The 12,555-nt window shown below is 38.6% G+C and overlaps 1 protein-coding gene across 2 annotated transcripts in view; it reads right to left on the minus strand.

Annotated features, from left to right (window-relative positions):
* AFF3 (ALF transcription elongation factor 3) overlaps window positions 1-12,555 on the minus strand; it is a 321,108-nt gene that overhangs the window by 84,867 nt on the left and 223,686 nt on the right. The window lies entirely within an intron of this gene.

Below are 12,555 nucleotides of genomic sequence, written 5' to 3' on the forward strand. Positions count from 1 at the left end.
CCCCGATCTTCTTGCAAACAAACTAGTGAAATGTGGGCTAGGCAATGCTACTGTTAGGTGGATCTGTAATTTGTTAAGTGACCAAACTCAAAGGATGCTCACCAATGGTTCCTCTTCATCCTGGAAAGAAGTGACAAGTTGAGTGCCACAGGGTTCAGTCCTGGACCCACTGTTGTTCAACATCTTTACTAATCACTTGGATGAAGGTATAGAGTGTGTGCTTATCAAGTTTGCAGATGACACCAAATTAGGAGGGATAGCTAATTCTCCAGAGGACAAGATCAGAACTCAAAATGACCGTAACAGATTAGAAAGCAGGGCCAAAACTAACATAATGAATTTCAACAAGAACAAATGTAAGATACTACACTTTGAGGGATCCAGGCAGAAAAAATGAAATGCAAAGATACAGAATGGGTGACGCCTGCCTCGACAACAGTCCATGTAAAAAAGATCTTGGCATCTTTCTGGACAACAAGTTGAGCATGAGCCAACAGTGTGATGCAGCAGCTAAAAAAGGGATTTTGGGCTGCAACAAAAGGAGTATAGTGTCTAGATTGAGGGAAGTCATGGTGCCTCTCTATTCTGCTTTGGTTAAACCTCACCTGGAATACTGTGGCCAATTCTGGACACCAGCTCAGAAGAGATATTGACAAGCTGGAAGGTGTCCAGAGGAGGGCAATTAAATGATCAAATGTCTGGAGACCATGCCCTATGAGGATTGTCTTAAAGAGCTGGCCATGTTTAGCCTGCAGAAGAAGAGGTTGAGAGGAGACATGATGTTTGTTGTTCATTCGTTCAGTCGTCTCTGACTCTTCGTGACCTCATGGACCAGACCACGCCCGAGCTCCCTGTCGGCTGTCACCATCCCCAGCTCCTTCAAGGTCAGTCCAGTCAGTTCAAGGATGCCATCCATCCATCTTGCCCTTGGTCGGCCCCTCTTCCTTTTACCTTCTACTTTCCCCAGCATAGTCTTCTCTAGGCTTTGCTGTCTCCTCATGATGTGGCCAAAGTACTTCAACTTTGTCTCTAGTATCCTTCCCTCCAGTGAGCAGTCGGGCTTTATTTCCTGGAGGATGGACTGGCTGGATCTTCTCACAGTCCAAGGCACTCCCAGAACTTTCCTCCAACACCACATGTCTCAAAAGGAGACATGATAGCCATGTATAAATATGTGAAAGGGTGTCATAAGGAAGAAGGAACAGGCTTGTTTTCTGCTGCCCTGGAAACTAGGACTCTGAGCAATGGGTTCAAATTGCGAGAAAAGAGATTCCACATTAGGAAGAACTTGAAGACTGTAACAGCTGTTACTCCCTGCCTCAGAGTGTGGTGGAAGCTCCTTCCTTGGAAACTTTTAAACGCAGGTTGGATGGTCATCTCTTGGGATGCTTTTCCTGCATTGAAAGGGGTTGGACTTGATGGCTCATGTGTTCTCTTTCAACTATATTCTATGATTCTAAAAATTTTTTGGAATGTTGAAGTATTTTCAGAAACCTTAAATCTTAATTTGATGGAAGGACAGCAAGAAGGGGTGTCAGAATCTCTAGGAAAGGACTTTGATCACTTACCGATAGTCACTGAGGAATATAAACTTATAAACTGATACACTAAATGTTAAAAAACTGATATATCGGGAGATTGCAGGAAATGGGCGATCACACTGAGACCAGAGGCTTATTGGAGAATTGTTTGGTGATAACATTTTTATTTTTGTTTTTAAAATTCATTCATATATGGTTAAAACAAGGGGAAAACAGCTAAAGCACATGCATAGGAAATAGGTATAATGGTTACAAAATATAGCTGTTTTATAGTCACTCACAAAATGTAATAACAGCCCATTGAAACAATCTCCTGGAAAACACACCATTCCTCCCTATTCTCATTTTCTTGGCAGGATGCATCCCCCCCTCCATCAGCTCTAACTGCAGGGAAAAGGAGTCTGTAACTAATTCTGTATCCTGCTTCCAGAGATTCAGAAAGCCATCCATTCCCAATTACACTTGCCACACTGACTTAACTAATTAATTCTTATTTCATTATGCTTAATTTTAATTTAATATTTCACTGGATGATTTAAATTCACTGTATGTAGTGCTAGGATCAATTGCTAACATCCGGCACTGAAGTTATGGATTTGAAATCCAGGATACATCTTCAGTGTAGAAGTCATGCAGTTTCATATCACTTTAAAAACTGTTACGAATCAATGCTGTAACCTTGGGATTTTGCAAGGTTTTTATCCTTCTCTGCCAAAAGTGGTGGTGTCTCACCAAACTACAACTCCCAGGATTCCATAGCATTGAGACATGACAGTTCAAATGGTATCTGACTACATTAAATCTACAGTATAGATGCACTTCTAGAGGTACAGATCAACGACTGCTCCGTATTCAGCCATGCTCTCTAGTTATGACTGTGGATCACTTAAGCTACCTGCAGCTGCTGCCAGAATGGATGGCTGTAATGCACTTTACTTGTAGTGGCCCTTAAAGACAGGCAACCTTATTTATGGACTTACTTATATCTGTCGGGGAAGTAGCAGCCAGTAATGAAAGGACCAAAGCATTGATATCTCTGGCCCATCCGCTGTTTGGATATCAGCCAGCCAACACCTTAAATCAAGAAATAGCTTCTTAAGATCTACAGAGATACTTGCAGGAACACCTCAGCAAGTGTCCAAAAGTGGCAGGTTAACACCCGGAGCCTCAATCAGTGTCTGAGACCAGATGAAAAACTCCCTCCTAGGTACACAGAAGGCTGGACAACTTGAAAGGCATTGAACAGACTGTGCTCTGGCACCATGAGATGCAGAACTAACCTAAGAAATGAGGCTACAAAGTGGAGTACACCACATGTGAGTGTGGAGAAGAGCAAACCACAGACCACATACATACTACAATGCAGTCTGAGCCCTGCCACATGCACAATGGAGGACCTTCTCACAGTGACACCGAGGCACTCAAAGTGGCCAGCTTCTAGTCAAAAGAAATTTACTATAATGCCAAGTTTTCAACTGTGTGGTTTTTTAAAATACATTATAACTGTATTCTCAATTTGCTTCTGACATGATAAACAAATAAATACTTACGGACCAAGAAATTATGGACCTAATTCTTCCATCCCTAAATCCTCCCCAGACAACCATTCACCTCTTTCTACCTCTGCTTTGAGATGAGAAGTTGAAATGAGAAGTAAAGGTATTAATCAAATGGCTGATGACATTTTAGCCCAAATTTCTGGAAGACTTCATCCAGTCATGCCATCTTTGTTGCCAATAAGGAAATATGATTGAAAATTTTGACCTAAAAGTAGTTTCTGTTTATAGCTTCTTCTGGCTGAGTGCTTTTATTTGAAATCAATAAAGTTCTTTTTAGGGATTGCTTTTGTAGCATGAGCAAGGGTTGATATTTTACCCAAATGAATTTTAATCAGGCTGCAGTGCTAAAAACAGAATAAAAAAATGGCTCTGATGGAAAAACAATTCAAAGAATTCTGGGTGAACTGTTCTACTTCAATATTTCAATTGACATAAACTGTAAGATATAGGATCTTCTCCCTCCTCCATTAGCGAATATAGATTCATTCAGAACTAAGCCCATTGATTTCCTTTCAGTCTATTAATTGTTCAAGAAATATTTTAGCTGTACTTCAAGTCTATGAGACAAAGCAAGTAGTCTAACAGCAGTAATATTTTTTTCTGAGTCTCATTCTCTAGGGATTGCATCTTTTATAGCAAGCCTGTATGGTAACCTGACAGACCTTGGGAGCATAATCAACACATATTCAAGCTTCAGTGTTGGTAAAACAAACTACCAAGTAGTGCCACAAGTTGCAATCTGCTGGTGAAAGGAAATCAAAGAGGAAATTAATTGGCTTCCATAGTAATTGGGAATGAACAGCCATCAGCTTCAATGCCTACAACTAGATAGAGCGCTGCATAGAACAAGCTAGAAGCAGCTGCATATCAAGCAGAGAACCAACTGAAGCAATTTAAAAAGTTAGTACAGAGCTAAGATTGAAGAGAATATATGCTAAATGGATCTTTATATCATTAAGGTTACAATTTGACAATATTATTAATGTCTTTGAAAAAGGAAGAACATAGTCATAGGAGACAAATCAGTTCAGGGAGTGACACAGGGATCTAGGGCAGGGCTATTTGAACTTTTTCTACCCACAACTCCTTTCCACCCGATAATTTTTTACATGACCCCAAGGATATAGAATAGGTATAAAATCAAACATTTACTGATGATAATAAGCCAGAATTTGCAAGGTTTGCTAAACAGGCTGATTTTCTTTTTTGTAGAGTACAGCTGAAGCATTTTGTGCAGAGTCTGCTGTAAATAATGCATGTTGTTGCTAACAGATTAGTGTAAATGAGTGGAATTCAGAAACCTTTTGCTTTTGATAATTTTTTGTGATCCCAATATTAAGCTAAGAAGACCCCATTTGTGGTTGAGAAGTAGTAACACAGGGAATGTATTGTCGAAGGCTTTCATGGCTGGAATCACTGGGTTGTTGAAGGTTTTTTTCGGGCTATATGGCCATGTTCTAGAGGCATTCTCTCCTGACATTTCGCTTGCATCTATGGCAAGCATCCTCAGAAGTAGCTTACCTCTGAGGATGCTTGCCATCGATGCAGGTGAAACGTCAGGAGAGAATGCCTCTAGAACATGGCCATATAGCCTGAAAAAACCTACAACAACCCAGGGAATGTTTTCCTAGCAAGATTTACTTATAGAGAGTTACATTTGCCTTCTTCTGAGGCTAGAATATTGGGATTTGACTAAGCAGTCAGTTTCTATGCAGGGATTTGTATCCAGTCTCCAGAGTCATAGCACAACACTGAAGCTACTACACAAGCCTCCACTGATACTAATAATAATAATCATCAAAATTAAACACTAACCCATCTCACCTTCTGTACACTGAGCCACTATCTTTTCTTTTTCCTTTCTTTTTCTTTTGCAGTGGATTTCACAGCTTTATTTCACAGCAAAATGAAGGGTTTGGTATTCCATTAGATTTACTAAGAGAAACCGAGGTACTATCCTTTCAAATATCTTTTGATTTGGAACTTCCTGATCTGAGGTGGCCACAGAGTCATTTTTGTAGTTCTTCAGACCACCCCAAGGATTAATTTCATCCCATTTTTAAACTCTCAAACTCTAAATCCTTTAAACCTTGTAAGAGGTTTGACAGAAACGTATGCCATATTTTGGCCTATCTGTTGTGCAGAAATATCACTTTCCGTTCAGATAATGCTGTGTTCCACTCACAAAATGCTATTTTTTGTACAACTCTGGCATGTGAATTTTGCACAAAATCTGTCTCGAACTGTGCACAGTCTTCAGAAACAATCTGGGAACATATTCAATTACTTTCCTGCACCAGAAATAAAAAACTGTCAAAATTAGGTGTTGAATTATTTAATAATGAATATAGCAAATAAGGACATTAACATGAAAATAGCAAAGCATTATATCTCTATTATAGGTATCATTTTGCAGTTCTTTACTCCAAATCTCATTTTGCCATTTGAGTGCCTTTTAATCTCATTTGCAGAGGTTTTGTTGACAATTTTCACCATCTTTTTCTTTTATAAATTTGATTTTATCAAATTATTGGGTATCATCAAATGATGACCACAGGTCCAGAACTAGTTGGTTTTTCTCCCTGTTTCATATATGAAAGTTGACTGGGATGGCAAGAACTGAGTATTTCTTTAAGACTAGTGATGGTTTCCATTGCATGTGATGGCAGCAGGTCAACCTAAGGGGTACAGAAGAAGATCCTCACACTTTACTTTTGGAGGTGATAGTACTCAAGAGTAAAGACAAAAAGCTACTAAAAGAAATGGGAAACTAGAAGGAGATGGCTTTGGGTAGATATTCAATGCCACAGGTCATTCTCTGTTCTGCACAGTTGCTTTTTTACTCCTATTCTCCTGCCTGGTTCTTTCTTTCTAGGCGCAAATATATCAAACAGGACGATTCTGCTGCTCAATTCTGTATGGCTTGCAAACATGAAAGAGTAGCAGTGCATAGTGAGCTGCCCTGTTTTTATTCCTTGCCTCGTGTGTTCACCTTGCTTGCCAATATTATTCTGGTACTCATTTTTGCATAATTTATGATAAGCATAACATTCTCGGTGTCCTTATTGTGGAATATACACTTGACCTTATCTGAGTGAAGCACATTCAAATCAAGCTTCTTTGTGTTATACATACAGCATTACAGAGCTTGTCTTTCCACTGTTTCTTTGGGGCACGACCATACAGCAGTAGTCACACAAGGAGGCTTTTAAAAATAATGAGCATCTGCTGCAAAGGGCAGTGGCTGCTGAGATCATTAAATGCAATCATTAAACTTCATCTTCTATTAAAATCTTGTTAGCCAATTTTAGAAGCACTGCAGCTAAGACTCTATTAATGAAAGCTGTCATAGCTAATCTGGTTCTGCAACGTTGAGATTTAAAATACTTCATCTTAGGACTTATATCTGATAATATGTCCTTAGGGAAGGCTAAGGTTTAGGTGATGGGGTAACTTTAACATCTGCAGCAATAATTCTGTTGTACTTTTTAAAAGCCCTACAAGTTAATAGTATTAGTTTAATATGTCCTTCAACATTTCTCACATACTTGTAAAGCTTGGAAACATAACAAGGTCATATTAAATGTAATGATAAATGTGTGGTTTGGCCTTGTGTGATTTTTTAAAAAAAATCAAATACCAAGTTTCTCTGTGAACACCTATGACCAATTTCAGGATGATGTCATATGTGGAAATGACTTTAACTCTCTCCTTACTTGCTCCTTTCCCAATATACTCACGTAGAAGTCAAAACATTTTTTACAAAATATAATGACACCCCAAAAAAGCCCTGCATTGACTTATTCACTGGACAATGTTAGAAATAGGTGGTAAAGATGGTAACATCAATCAGCTCTGAGTTCCCTGTCGTTTTGGAGGTGGAGCAGAGCAGTGGTGGTCATTTTAACAGGCACTTCCTTATAAGCCTCATGAGACCAGCCGACATTTTTAATGGGGGCTTACTGTGTAGGCAGGTCTTATAAGGTCTATGATGCTGATAAATGTTGCTTGGGGCTGAAAAGGGTGAGGGAGAGGCATTTATTTCTCATGGGTGCAATTAATTCTGGACAATCTCAGGCACTTAAGCAGCAACATTGGCCATGGTCATTGTAACACACACACACACATACATGACATGCTTGTGTGTCTCTAAATATTAAGTGTGCCCTAGGTTTTACCCCATGAGTCATAGCAAAATTTATAATTTGGGTTCACCAAAACCTGCTCTTGATTTTTACCTGAGATTGATTTATATACACAGGCATGTAGGTAAGTAATAACCGTTTCTCTATGTCCTTAGATTCAGAAACAAGGCTGCATTCATTTCATTATAATTCACTCTCTTCTTATGTCCAAGCACAACTTCAAGGGAAAGTATTTTCATCAGAAACCATGACGCAGGGAGACAGTAAAACTGCTTTTTATTTGTCATCATCTCTAAAATCTGACTAGGCTTCCTGATATTGCCAATTACATATATATTTAAAAATCCCACAACACCAAAATGTGCCTTTGGCTTAAAGTATAGCTTTGTTCCACATAATTCTCCTACCACTGGAGAGTTTTCCTGTTTTTCTATGTCATACTTTTCAATCGAGATTATATGCTAGTGTGTACTAGTTTTGCTTGATGGCTAGTAACTATTTCCAATGCTGTTGTACCATCTGTTTTTTTTTTTTTTAGGAAATATGAGAGACAGCAGTAAGTCTATAAAGCAGAGTAATCAAAGTGGCGGAACAACAACATCAATGTGTACCCAATCACACATGCATCTTAGCAGAGAAAGAAACAAGTTTAATTTTCTTTATATGCCTTGTAAAAGTAGCATTCCTAACAAATTACTTCCACATAGTCAAACACACATCCTTAGAGAGAATGAAAAATGGCTTCATGCTAAAAACAATAACAAGTCTACAATCAAACAAATCATAGCAGTTAATGAGAAGAGACATTCACCATAGTCCAGGGACATGGCTAACAACTCTTTTCAAGTGTGTGAGCATGCTTAAATTCCTGTTTTGACTAGCAGGTTTTGAAGTGGTCTCTTGCTAGCAGTTTGATTAAGGTATCAGTTGTAATTTTGGGAACTAAACAGTACATCTGATTATTTATTTCTTATTGTATATACACTGTTCCAATGTGTTTACTACATGGCATCATCTTCCCTAGTTGAAAAAAAATGTAATACAACCCTGTCTTCCACAACTTTATTTGTTTTCTGTTCTACTTATTCCAAAATTAGTCAATAGTTGATCAGGCTATAACAATTCTTTTCATGCCTCTGCTGCTATGTATTCTGACTCTGTGAAAGATAACCCTATTCCTTGTTTGTGGGTGGCCTAGAAAACCAACCATTTTCATAAAAAGACACGAAGCCACTAATAGTTTGGTAATCTGTTGCTCAGTTTGCATCAGTGCAGCATACACATGTTTGATTTATTGATCCATGTAACATACAAGTTTTGGATTTTAACAGTTTAAACTTAATAGTCCCATTTAGGCACAAAAGGACTTCATCTCTGTCCTTCTTTGTGTTTCGGCTAGCATTCCTCCTCAGCACCCCTACAACAGAAGCTATTTCAGGTATAGTATCAATAGATACACAGAAGCTTCTCTGCTACTATTCTGTTTAACTTGTTACTTGGAAGAGAGTCACTTTCTCTGTTACTTTTAAGAAATTCTGTTACCATGGTGTTATTCCACAATCCTAGAGTTTTGAAATTTTTCACTTTTGGAGAAAGAAAAAATATTCTTCCATCTATATGCCTAGATCTGAACATCACTTCTATTTCATGTGAAATATTAATTTGCTATTTCCCCCGGTTTTCAAATCATTTAAAAAGAGTTCAACACTTATATGCTACAAGTTTTTTTTGTATCAGGAGCAACTTGAGAAACTACAAGTCGCTTCTGGTGTGAGGGAATTGGCCATCTGCAAGAATGTTGCCCAGGGGACACCCAGATGTTTGATGTTTTACTATCCTTGGGGGAGGCTTCTCTCATGTCCCCGCATCGGGAGCTGGAGCTGACATGGGAACTCAACCCACTCTTCCCAGATTCAAACCACTGACATATTGGTCAGCAGTCCTGCTGGCACAAGGGTTTAACCCATTGTGCCACAGGGGACTCCTACAGGTGAAATACTTCTTTATCTTTGCGAAATGAACTTCTCTGTCACTCTGTTCATTGAGATATAGAGGCCAAGTCTGGATTTACAGTTTCAGTTCACACAGATTTTGTCTAATGAATTCAGACATGCATCTGATCCCTTTCCCCATGGTCAAGACACTGTTCCTATAGTCAGGACCTGCATTTCTCTGGTAATAATTATAGATTCTGATCCTGTGGCATTCTTATAGGAAGCAACCAGAATCTGGGATAGTTAATTGTTCGTATCCAATGCAGTTTTCTGAATCAGTACCCCAAATAACCAAACCGAATCTAAAGTTGACCAAAAACTGATTCGTAACCCTGGTCCCAGAGTGGTCCCAGGTCCAAGTGGTCCCTGGTCAAAAAAAGGTTGGCAACCACCGAGCTACATGATCCAGGTGACCATTGGTATCAACCCTACATATTAACAATGCACCATGAAGCCTAATTTGAGAATGTGGGAAAGAAATGGGGATAACAATCATGTTGTGCTTTGCAATGCAAATTATATTATGGAGACCTCGGTACACTCCTTCTATACCTGGGTCGTTGTCCTCTTCCACCAAGACTGCAGCTTTGGGAGGGACACACATGGAGCAGTGAGGAATGAAGGGAACACCAGCCAGCCAAATCAGATGAATCACCCTGGTGATCACTGGGGCGACAGATGTTGCAGCCAGATCACCTTCACATCCAATTACATTATGGTAGATTTTGTGGTTGCTCAGTCATCACCAGTTGCATGAAACCTTTCATATCTCTTTCTATTGATTTAAAATATTTACAGAGAACATACTTAGAGCATTCCTGATTGGCTATAAATTATCACCCTTTCACATTATATAATTATAACACTATGATTTAATGTCATCTTTCCTAAGAAATCCAGGGATTTGCAGTTTAGAGAAGAGGCATTGACAATTCTCAGCCAGAGAGCCTTAGTGTTTCACCAAATTGTAACCTCCAGAATCCCATAGGATTTAGCTCTGGCAGTTAAAGTGACTTTTAGGATGGGTCAGGAAAAAGTAACATAACCAACAATGATCCTTCACTAGTTCTTTTCTATATACCAGAACATTTGACACATGCTTGCTATGACTTCTTTTAAAATAACACTAATTTCAAAGCAAGGAAGTATATTTCTTCTTGCACTTACAGCTGAAGTTCCATTTTGGAGCCATGTCTCTAAGGATGGTTTTCGTTGCCTCTTTTGCTTCTATTTATACAATTTCACAATTTCTTTGGCAGAGACTGGAGTACATACCAGGGTGTTGCCTTTTATGAATCTCAGGAGATGTGAGAGGCAAACAGACTGGATGAACTTTGGTTACATATTCCAGACAAGCACAATGGCTCTATTTATTCAGCCTAAGCTGCTGAATGCAGATTGATTGACTCTGTGGGCAATAAATTTTCACAGCCACAAAACCTCAGTAGCAACCAACCTGATCCTGTACCGGAAAAAAAAATTCCTGCCTACAGGACTGGGTTGTAAAAATAGGTTAGATTATTTTTCCACATATGTAAACTAGTCAGTCAAATTCTTTTGCCATTGACTGACATGAACTCCACAATTGGCTTCTGAGATTCATTCACTCTCTTAAAGGTTCTTTTCTCAACAGTAACACTACAGAGCAAAAATGATGGCAAGAAAAGCAAGCAGGATGGAAGAAAAGAAGAGAGAAAAAGAAAAGGAGAGTAGTGTATCTGTGTAATAGTTTGTAATTGCTGTTTAATAATGCACCTAATGCTAATTTAAATTGCCCAATGACCTTTATAATTAAGAAGAGAGAATTTAGTATGGATATTTCATGTGCCATTCCACACTTCAGGGAACCAAGAGGCAATAATCACCACAATTCAATACTCCAAACCATCCTAACTAGGGTTTTTGACATCTCCGTGACACAAATCTTCTCATATTTCCCCGGCTACCAAAAATGAAGGCAAAGATTATTATGTTATGCCTAATAAATCAAAGGGAAGTGGATGATTTTAACTTGCAGATTTATGTTAACTACCCAGCAGTCTGCTAATTGTGAGCTCTTCATGTAGTATTGATTGGAATTTTCAAAGGGAAGGGTTTTTTCATGTTGATAAACTTAAATATACAAACAGGAACATTTCTTCCCACACATTAAATTTTGGGAACATTGCCTGTAAAATGAAACTATAATTTAAACTGGAAAAATACTTAAAAGACAATCCTTAAAACAATACTTTACATAATTAAAATTAAACAAACATTTAATGTTTGTTTATCCACTTCCCCAGCCCCATACTACTTCATTGCACTAGCCCTGGCCTAGCCCTCTCATAGCTGTCTAGGCCCACTTTCAAACTCTGTCCATTGGTAGTTTGAATCTTGTCCGATGGAATAATACTGGGAATGTGTGTGGTTGCTTTAACGGTGTTATGTTTATGTTTTATAATTGTTATTTTGTATGGTTTTGTGCTGGTAATTGAATGATTTGCCCTATGCTGGAAACCGCCCTGAATTTCCTCAGGAAGACAGAGCGGTATGCAAATGAAGTTGTTGTTGTTGTTGTTGTTGTTGTTATTCTTCTGACATAAAAACACAGTATGCCACAGCAAACGAGATAAATATGCTGGATTTCATATCACAAAATCACAAGTCAAACACTTCCCAAGCATTTAGGACTCTGTGATATATTTTCGAATGATGCGCGCAGCTCCAAGTAAGGTGACCTTTTGCAGTTGACAGATCGTGATTTTGTCTTTTTATTGTTCTTTTTGGTTTTATTGATTTGTCAATGTTTATTGTTTCCAAATGCCATCTGAGATCTTTTGGCACAGCGCCCAGTGTGCCCATTACGTCTGGAACCACCTGTACTGGTTTATGCCAGAGCCTTTGCAGTTCCGTTTTGAGGTCTTGATAATGGCTGAGTTTTTCCTGTTGTTTTTCATCAATTCGACTGTCACCTGGTATGGTGACATCAATAATCCAAACTTTTTTCTTTTCCACAACTGTAATGTCTGGTGTATTGTGTTTCAAAACTTTGTCAGTTTGGATTTGAAAGCCCCACAGTATTTTTGTGTGTTCATTTTCCACTACCTTTTCAGGTTTATGATCCCACAAGTTCTTTACTACTGGCAGGTGGTACTTGTGACAAAAGTTCCAATGAATAATTTGGGCCACATAGTTGTGCCTGTGTTTGCAGTCCATCTGTGCAATTTTCTTGCAGCATATTCTTATTCTTATTATTATGTATGAATAATATAATTATTGTAGGTTTTTCTCTATGTGATCAGCTCATCATTGTATTTCCTTTCTCCTGTGTCTT

The sequence above is a fragment of the Anolis sagrei genome, chromosome 3 (genome assembly GCF_037176765.1).
Source record: "Anolis sagrei isolate rAnoSag1 chromosome 3, rAnoSag1.mat, whole genome shotgun sequence".
Taxonomy (NCBI): domain Eukaryota; kingdom Metazoa; phylum Chordata; class Lepidosauria; order Squamata; family Dactyloidae; genus Anolis; species Anolis sagrei.